Below are 9,934 nucleotides of genomic sequence, written 5' to 3'. Positions count from 1 at the left end.
ACTGGTATTGGCATTATCAAAAGACAGACAGGGTTTGTTGAATTGAGCACTTCCGTATTCTGAGCAAGTGTCTTAGGGAGCTAGAAAAGTCCTGACATGCTTAGGCAATGATCGCTACAAAACGTTCAATACGGTCTACATTAATTTTTGAAAGAAATTGCAAAACATTTTGACAGTTTTTTTAAAGGACTGAGTTTTAAGATTTTGTGTAAATATTTTCACTTAAACCTGAAACTAGAAATTCCCAATTAAAAGAATTGTGACAATGTGGTCATTCACTTTAAATTATTTGTAAATTAATTAATCAAATAATTATTGTGCATCCTACTCTGTGCTAGGCTAGCACTAGTTACTGGAAATGAGGAGATGGGCCATCAGGCTCATGCTATGTGTGCCTAATACTGAGACCTCTGCAGTTTATGTCTGATTATGCTGTATCAACTTTTGAGAGATAAAAATCTACGAGTTCTGCCTGCTGTTTTAGAAAGTCTCTGATTCATCCCATTTGCTCTAATCCATAAACTTCAGTCTCTGAAAGGCCTATGTCAAAATGCTTACAATAGATTTTCCCATTTCACTACATTTCATTACAATAGACCTGCCCATCTCCCTCTGTTCATGGCTCCTGGATTAATCCTTCCAAGACAGTAATTTAATCACTGTCATGGTCAAAAAGGTAGGGATGGAAAATATTAGTATTTAGAGAAACTTTCTGTGTTAATCTCATGGAGGTCTGAGGGTAGAGAAAAGTTGGTAGAATTCATAATACCTGTTACCAGAAGCTACAGGATTGAAATATAAAAGGGCACAATTCCCCTAACTTTGGCCCAAGGAAAATAGCTGGTCAGTTTTGAGTCTCAATGCCTTCTATAGCATCCAAGATATAGAGAAATCCACCCAATCATTAAAAAAACATTTTAAAGGAGAGTATGAATAGGACATATGTTTTTAGTGTGATGAGGAATGAAGTATTTTGCTGTCAATGAATGAAAATCTCAATTCAAGTATGTATTGGAGGAATTTAAAAATATCTCTTTTACCCAAATACATATTCTCAGAAAGAATTAAAATTCATTTGTATCTGTCTACATTTAAAGATTTTCCAGTAGGCTAAAATGACTTTTTGAGGATTCTAATCAAATCAATATAATAGAAAACAACTTGCTAATGTCTGTAGGATAAAAAGAAAATCTCTAACCTTGAAGAAACAGTAAATGCAAAATAATTAAGTCATGGAAATAACAATTGCTGCATTTTAGAATGTGTAGCTTTTGTTCATTTTCATATTACTGAATAATGATTGCATTTTATAAGTAGATGTGTTTGAAAACCTATCTATCATAGGCAAGAGTGGAATTACGAAGGGGATCACGGACTTCACATCTTAATCTTTAGAAATGAAATACTGATTTTTTTTGGTTTACTTTTTTTCCCCTTAAGAATCAGTCAGATACTTACCTGGCAGGGGAGATACCATGATCACGAAGGCGGTTTTCCCAGGGCGAGGTTTATCCATTGCACTCCAGATATGCTGATCCCTGCGATTTCCCCAAATGTGGGAAACTCGACTGCAGAATTTGTGGTAGTTGGGGACTGCGTTCGCGCTAGGAAAAAAAAAAAAAAAGAACCAGTCAGAAACTCTTTAGGAAGATATGTGGAAAAAGTCTCCTTCCAACATGGGGATCTGCTTACCATCTTGGCAAAATTCCAAAAGAAATTTTTCTGACAGCACTATGGCCTTCACCCCAAACTGAACTAACTGAGTCCTTTATAAGGAAGGGAAAAGAATTTGGCCAAAAGTACTAGGGCACTAGCCCATAGGAAGAGTTATAAACAGTAACCAGAGCAATCCACTTCACTAAGAGCTTTGGCTTTCCTCCAATAAAATAAATCCCCAATTCTTACTGTGGCATTCAAGACACTTTGGAAACTTAATCTACCTAAATTAATTTCCTTATCTTTTGCTACTTCTCTGGTATGCTGACCATACACAATATTCCATGCTTTTATTGCCTCTATCGTTTTTCTCATATTGCTCTCTTTGCCTTGAATGGCATCACCCAGCCATCAAAAGCCAATAAAATCAGAGTATGTGCAGAAGCTTCAGCATAGCACAGGTCTGAGAAGTCAAGAACTGGAGCTCAGGAGTTGCTAACATGGAGAAGCTCAGGTAAACATTACAGGCTTTAGGTTGAGATCTTGCCGGGAGTACATACTGCTAAGAGTAAAAGTAAACAACAACAACAACAAAAATAGACAAACAACTTTCACAGATACTGAGACCCAGTCCTAAATCACTTCAATCTATAATTGGAATAAGGAGAATATTCCCTAACTAACTGCCTCCCAGAGATCAAATATATCCTCTCTGAAGGAATGATAGCTTCCTCTGGAGACTCATATTCCATTTATAATTTATTTATACAAAAGAACAGCCAGTCTATCAGCTCTTACTAAACAATGTTTCATTACTTTAATGAAGTATTGTTTTGCTTTACCTTGAAAATGATATTGTGGAACTATTAGAAATGAGTACTTATCTTTAGAAAAATAGACTGAAAAAAATTGCTAGGCATACCATGAAGAAAGATTACCAAGAGATGCTAGAAGACAGAGTAACTTAACATATTCAAAATAGTAGAAGACAGCACTGAAAATTTCTACAGAGTTTGAAATCTATAAAAAGATCAAAAGGAAAACCTTCACGTAAGAAATATGCTAACTACAGTTAATAAGTAAACAGATGGCTTAAACAGAAGAGTGGGCATATCTGTAGAGGAAGACAGTATTTCAATAGAACATATACAGTATAAAGTATAAAGCACAGAAAGATAGGAGGGTGAAAGAGAGAGAGAGGTGTGCAAGACAGATAAGAAACATGTATAACTTGTGTCTCAGAAGGAGAAAAGAGAGAGGAGAAAAGAAGGTATAAATGGCTGGGCACTTTCTAAAACTAAAGAAAAATACCAACCTATAGATTCAAGAATTTCTGCAAACCTCAAGTGAGAAAAATACTGAGTGAAATTCAGGAAGAAAAAGAAAATCTTAAAATAAGCTGGAGAAAAAGGCACTTTACCTTTAAGGAAGCAACAATAAGAATGAGAGGCACTTCTCAGAAATAAAATAAAATTAAAAACCAATGTAATGTAATGGTAGCTTTTTTTTTTTTTTCTTTTTTTCTTTTTTTTTTTTTGAGACGGAGTCTCGCTCTGTCGCTCAGGCTGGAGTGCAGTGGCCGGATCTCAGCTCACTGCAAGCTCCGCCTCCCGGGTTCAGGCCATTCTCCCGCCTCAGCCTCCCAAGTAGCTGGGACTAGAGGTGCCCACCACCTCGCCCGGCTAATTTTTTGTATTTGTAGTAGAGGCGAAGTTTCACCGTGTTAGCCAGGATGGTCTGATCTCCTGAACTCGTGATCCACCCACCTCGGCCTCCCAAAGTGCTTGGATTACAGGCGTGAGTCACTGCGCCCGGCTGTAATGATAGCTTCTTAATAACTAACAATAATAATTGATAAAGTAGAATTTAATGCACGTGAAAAATAGTCATTTCTAATGAAAGTGAAACCAAAACATTTTAAAACAAACATCATTAGAGATAACTTGGCATCAGTAAATCTACTGAAACACACTAAATGAAATTCTTCAGACGAAAAAAAAAAAAGATAGTATATAAAAACAAGCAACAAAAGAAAATATGAAGAGCAATGGTGAGGGTAAATATGTGGATTAATCTAAATGAATCTTGACTGCATAAAATAAAAATCAGATTTTTATGGAGTTTTGTCTATACAAATAATTAAAATTATGCAATTAATAGCACTAAAGGAGGTGCATGAAGAGAATAAATAAAATTACAATACTTTAAATGTTTATAGTCTTGCAATTTCCTAGAAGGAGTAGAAATACTAATTTTAACTACATTTTATTTTCAGTTATACATATGAACTCTATAGTTTAACAACTGAAAAAATACGTTGAGTTTAGAACAGAAAAGGAAATAAAGCAAACACCTAACAACAAAAATAAATTCTTTCAAAAAAGGCAAGAAACAAAAAAATCAAATATAGAACAGTGGGATAAATAGAAAAAAAAGTATAATTGTAAAAATAAACATGGATATACCAGAAATTCCATCAAATGTAAACAGACTAAGAATTCTAATTAAAAGACAAAGATTATCAGAGTGAATTTTAAGAAAATGAAATTTATTCTACTTTAAAGAAACTCAAATGTGAAAATACAGAAAGGTTGACAATAAAAACATGAAAAGAGATACAGGCTGCAAACACTAACCAAAAGAAAGTTAGTGTAGCTATATTACTCTCAGACAAAATTGACTTTATAAAATGAATTATCACTAGAGAAAAAGATGATACTCCATGATGATGCAACTGTCAGTCTATCAGGAATATATAAAAATTCAAAATTTGCATGCACCTAGTAACAAAGTCTCAAAGTATTAAGCAGTCACAGAGTAAAAAAGAGAAATGGATATATCTACAATCATAGTAGGAAGTCTTAACATAACCTTTCTCATTTCCTGGTAGAACAAGTGGACAAATTTGGATTTGTAGATACTTTGAACAACTGCAGAATGCACATTTTTTTCTTATTCCTATAGAATATTAACCATAATTGAACATGTCAAGGCATAAAGCAATTTAAACAAACTCTAAAGGGTTGAAATTTCACAGATTATGTTATTTGCAATAGTGGAGCTAAAGGAGAAATAAATAATAAATCAAAATCTAAAATTTTTTTCAAAGTTATTCAAATTAGGCAAAAATACATTTGAGTAAGTCATAAATAAAAGAAATCACAATGGAAATTAAATTGAATTCTAAAATGTGTGATGCAACAAAAGCTGTGCTTAAAGGGAAATTTATAGCACTGTTAGAGAAACACAGTCTGAAAAGTAATAATTTAATATACAGTTCAAAATATCAGGAAAAAATAACAGAAAATTAAAATAAAAGAAAGTCAAAGGAAGAAAATATTAAATATAAAAATATTTTAAAACACATAGAGAAGATGCACAAAAATAGACAATGACATAGTGAACAGATACAATTGGTACAATTGGAACAATACTATAAGGACTAATCAAAAAGAAAATTGAGAAAGCATAAATTACCAACATCCTGCATACATAATTAGAAAATATAATAAAAGGAATGAATACTGATAGATTTAAAACATTAATTGAAATGGACAAATTCATTGAAATCGCAATTTATAAAATTTGCACTAAAAAATATAAAAAGCTTTAATAATCCAAAATTTATTTAAGTAATGTAATCCATAATTTCCAGCCCAGGTGACTTCACCAGTGAAATAAAAATATAAAATTTTTATTTTTTAAAGAAAAATAATAATTAAACATAAAGTCTTCCAGAGAACTAACAAATAAAAATACTTTCTAATACCTTTTATGAATCTGTCTAAGTTTCTTATCAAAATTTGACAGGGACTTTACAAGAAAGAAAATTTAAGGGCCAATCTTTCTCTTAAACACAAATGCAAAAACCCTAGGCAATATAATAGCAAACTGAATTTAGTTATATAATATGCTAATACGTTATATCCAAGTTGATTTATTACAGGGAAAAATATTGTATAGCCTTTACAAATTAATAAAATTTACCAAATTAATACATTTAAGGACAAAACTGCACAAATATTTTAAAAGTTGAAATTTTTTTGATAAAATTTACACTTTAAATGTTAAAAAAATTTTAGCTAACCAGAAAGGCAAAAAGACCTTCTTCAATCTGTTAGATGGCACCAAAAAATAAAAAGATTTTATTTAATAGTGACACTGGAAAAAGGTAGGAAGCTCACTATCACCACCTATTTTTAACTTTGTACTGGAGTTCCTAGCCAGGGCAATAAAGAAACAAAATTAAATAAGCAATATAACATTTGGAATATAACATGTAAGACACCAGATATTCACATATTGTATCATTTTAGATTAGAAACCCAAAGGAATCTAGAGTTGAATGATAAAAAGCTATGAGCATATTTATAACATTTATTGAATAAGGACCATGTAGAACAAACAATAACATATTTTACATATTACCAGTGTAAAGAAAATGAATTCTTATTTAAAAAATGATATTTACAATTCATTGAGCAATATTTATTTTCTAAGAATAAGTCAAACCAAAGATATTTAAGATCCATGTACTAGCAAACTACAAGACATTACAGAGAGAAAAAAATATCTGCGAAATGTAGGGATATACCATGTTCATGAACTAAAGGACTAAATACTTAAATATGTCATTTTTTCCTAAATTAATCTATGAATTCAGAACCCTAATTAATATCCTTGCAGGTGTTTTGGTGGAAATTAATAAGCTAATTCTAAAATTCATATAGGAATATACCTGACCAAAAATATATAAGACAATCTTAAAGAAGAAAAAGTTACCATCAGTTATCAAGTTTTATTCTAAATCTAAAATGCAGTATAATATTAATGAAGAGATAAACAAGGACATTAATTAAACAGTATAGAGAATCCAGAAACAGAGCCACACACATAAGCAAACTAATTTTAATGATAAAAGTGGTGCTAGAGAGTAGTGGAGAATGATAGACTTCAAACAATAATGCAGGATAAGTTGATTATGTATTTAAAAAATGAACATTCACTTCCACCTCACACTTTACAGGAAAGCAATCGTTTTATTGTAGCTCTACATTTAAAAGTTAAAATATAAAACTTCTAAAATACATTACCTTTATGACAGTAAGGTAGGAAAATATTTCTTAAATAGGATACTAATTTTCTGACAATAGGGAAACATTTTTAAAAATCCACTATGTTAAGGTAAAAAAACTTGTTTTCTTCAAAAGATACTATTTAAAGATTAAAGAAGCAAGCAGTATAGTAGAAAAAAATATTTTTCAACACATATAATGGACAAAGAAGTCCTTTCAGAAAATATAAAAACCTATAAATCAATAAGAAAAGAATAGAAAACCTAATTTTAAAACTGGACAAAACTCTTGAAAAGGCACTTGACAAAAGAAGACATCCAAATGACTCATATATATACACAATAGGATGCTCAGCTTCATTGGTCATTAGGAAAGTGCAAATTAACTCAACAAATACCTAAAAGAAAAAGACTGACGATACAACAAAAATATTTAGCTATTGCTGATGGCAGAATAACCTAGTGAAACCATTTTGCAAAACTGGCTACTCATGTATATTCCCTATGACTAAGCAACACCACTTCTGAATATTTGTCTAAGATGAAGTGCTGCATATGTTTATCAAAACAAGTGTATAAGAATGAGTACAGAGGCCAGGTGCGGTGGCTCACACCTGTAATCCCAGCACTTTGGGAGGCCGAGGCGGGCGGATCATGAGGTCAGGAGATCGAGACCATCTTGGCTAACACGGTGAAACCCCGTCTCTACTAAAAATACAAAAAAATTAGCCGGGCATGGTGGCGGGCACGTGTAGTCCCAGGTACTCGGGGGGCTGAGGCAGGAGAATGGTGTGACCCCAGAAGGCAGAGCTTGCAGTGAGCCGAGATTGTGCCACTGCACTCCAGTCTGGGGTACAAAGTGAGACTCTGTCTCAAAAAAAAAAAAAAAAAAAAAAAAAATGCATACAGAAAGTTAATTCATAACAGAAACAAACTGTGAAAAAACCAAATGCCTATTATCAGCAGAGTGGAGAAATAAATTCTGGCATTTCCAAACAGAGGAGTGCTGTACAACAATTAGAACAAACTACAACTTCAAAGCATGGGTGAATCTCCCAAATGTTGTTTTGCAGAAAATACACCAGACAGAAAAGAGCAAGTACTGTATGAAACCACTGATGTAAGTCCCAAAGTAAAAAAATCTAATATGTATTTTTAGAAGTCAGGCAAGGGGCAACCTTTGCATGGAGATTAGGAGTGGTTACTGGGTCACCAAATGCTCTTCTGTGATATTTATAATCTTTTTCTTTTTCTTGATCTGAGTGCTAGCTATACAGAGGTATGTTTACTTTGCATAAACACCCATGGGTTAATGTATTTTTCTATATGTACATGGCACTTTAATAAAAATATTTGTTAAAAACAGTGTCAGTGTGCTAAGTGAGTGACTATGTTATTTACTTTCATCTGGATGAACTAGACCATCGAACTGCCCTGAACAAAGCATCTGAAGAAGAAGCCAATGGCCAAAGAGTCACTAGATTTTCTTCAAGTTTGGAAGAAATTTTATCTACTAACTCATAGGAAAAAACAGAGTCCCAATTGAAACTGTTTTTAACATTTTGTTGGAAAATTGGATGACATGAGATTTATGTCACAGATCTGAGAAATGAAGGGATGAGTGTGGGTCAGTTTGAAGACTACCACAAGTTTATAATAGGATGGTTATGAATAAGATAATGCATCTCATCTTAAATCTCTCCTGAGATTTATATATTATAGGGGAAAAGGAAAATAATGGTAAGAACAATAATTATGTAAAATTCATATAGTGGAGTCATAGTGACAGTGGCTGACTAAGAGACTCTGAAATTCTACCCCTTCATAACAGCAACAGAAAAAATGGTGAAAATTATCAGAATCAACTTTTTTGGAAGTCTGGAAATCAACCAAGGGCTTACATACACCTGAACTTTAGTTCCTGGAAGACTAAATTGAAAGGCTGGTTTTTAATTCATCCGATTTGGAAATCCTCAGTGCCAAAATCACTACCTAAGTGGAGGTGTTTTCTGTAAAAATTTATATCCAGATGTTTTAGTCACTGCTGCCTCAGGTATAGATAAAAGTTGGGTCAAACAATTGACTAACTGAAAGCTTGAGAAGAATGACTAGGAAAGGAAATGTGTATAAGGGCTTTGGAAAGCTCTGACATATTTCTCAGAATGTAAAAGGCCATGTGCCTACCTAGAACTGTAAACATGCTCAGGATCGTCCTGAGAAGGCCCTGAGTTCTCACTCTTTGTTAACCTTCAGTCTCTGCATGAACAGGAAGTGAAGGCTGAGGCATAGTTGTAATGGCCTTGTCGAGTGTTGAAGGCATGTGCCCCAACATGTACACAAAGGCTCCCAGTAAAGACTAGGAGACTGGTGTGTGTGTTCTAGGCTTTAAAAAAAAAATCCCTGACCAATCTCTGACCTCTAAACTAATGGAACTGTGACTTCAGTGGCAATACATAACAAAAAATTCTCTCTTAATGTAGAGAATTAATTATAAAAAGTAACTAAATGTATGAGTCCATTTTCACACTGCCGATAAAGACATACCCAAGACTAAGCAAGCTACAAATGAAAGAGGTTTAGTGGGACTCACGGCTCCACGTGGCTGGGGAGGCTTCACAATCATGGTGGAAGGCGAGGAGGAGCAAGCCACATCTTACATGAATGGCAGTGGGCAAAGAGAGAGCTTGTGCAGGCAAACTCTTGTTTCTATCAGATGTCGTTGAGACTTATTCACTCTCATGAAAACAGTACAGGACAGACTTGCCCCATGATTAAATTGTCTCCCACCAGATTCCTCCTACAACACATGGGAATTATGGGAGCTACAAGATGAGATTTGCGTGAGGACGAAGAGCCAAACCATATCACTAAACAAATAACAAGCACTATATGCAGTAACAGTACATTCTGGGGAGGAGAGGTGATCTGAATACCAGAGTTGCCATGTTATAATACTAAAGAGATTCACTTTATTATTATTAATATTATTTTTTGATGGGCATATTACAATTGTGTACATTTTGGGTTACAATAAAATGTTTGAATACAGGTATACAATGTAGAAGTACTACATCAAGTTGTTCAATATATCTGTCACTTCACTTACCTATCATGTTTTACTGTGAGTCATTTGACATTTACTCTCTTATTTTTAAATATACATTATTACTGACTATAGTTACCCTGCTGTGCAATAGATCTCAA

The 9,934-nt window shown here is 33.4% G+C and overlaps 1 non-coding gene across 1 annotated transcript; it reads left to right on the top strand.

The window, feature by feature from the left end:
* The first annotated feature begins 1,450 nt into the window (after positions 1-1,450).
* LOC119620609 (U1 spliceosomal RNA) lies at positions 1,451-1,609 on the top strand. Its single transcript, XR_005237097.2, has one exon. It is a non-coding gene; the product is annotated as a U1 spliceosomal RNA (small nuclear RNA).
* The last annotated feature ends 8,325 nt before the right edge of the window (positions 1,610-9,934 follow it).

The sequence above is a fragment of the Chlorocebus sabaeus genome, chromosome 10 (assembly GCF_047675955.1).
Source record: "Chlorocebus sabaeus isolate Y175 chromosome 10, mChlSab1.0.hap1, whole genome shotgun sequence".
Taxonomy (NCBI): Eukaryota; Metazoa; Chordata; class Mammalia; order Primates; family Cercopithecidae; genus Chlorocebus; species Chlorocebus sabaeus.
This window is presented reverse-complemented; position numbering and strand designations above follow the sequence as displayed.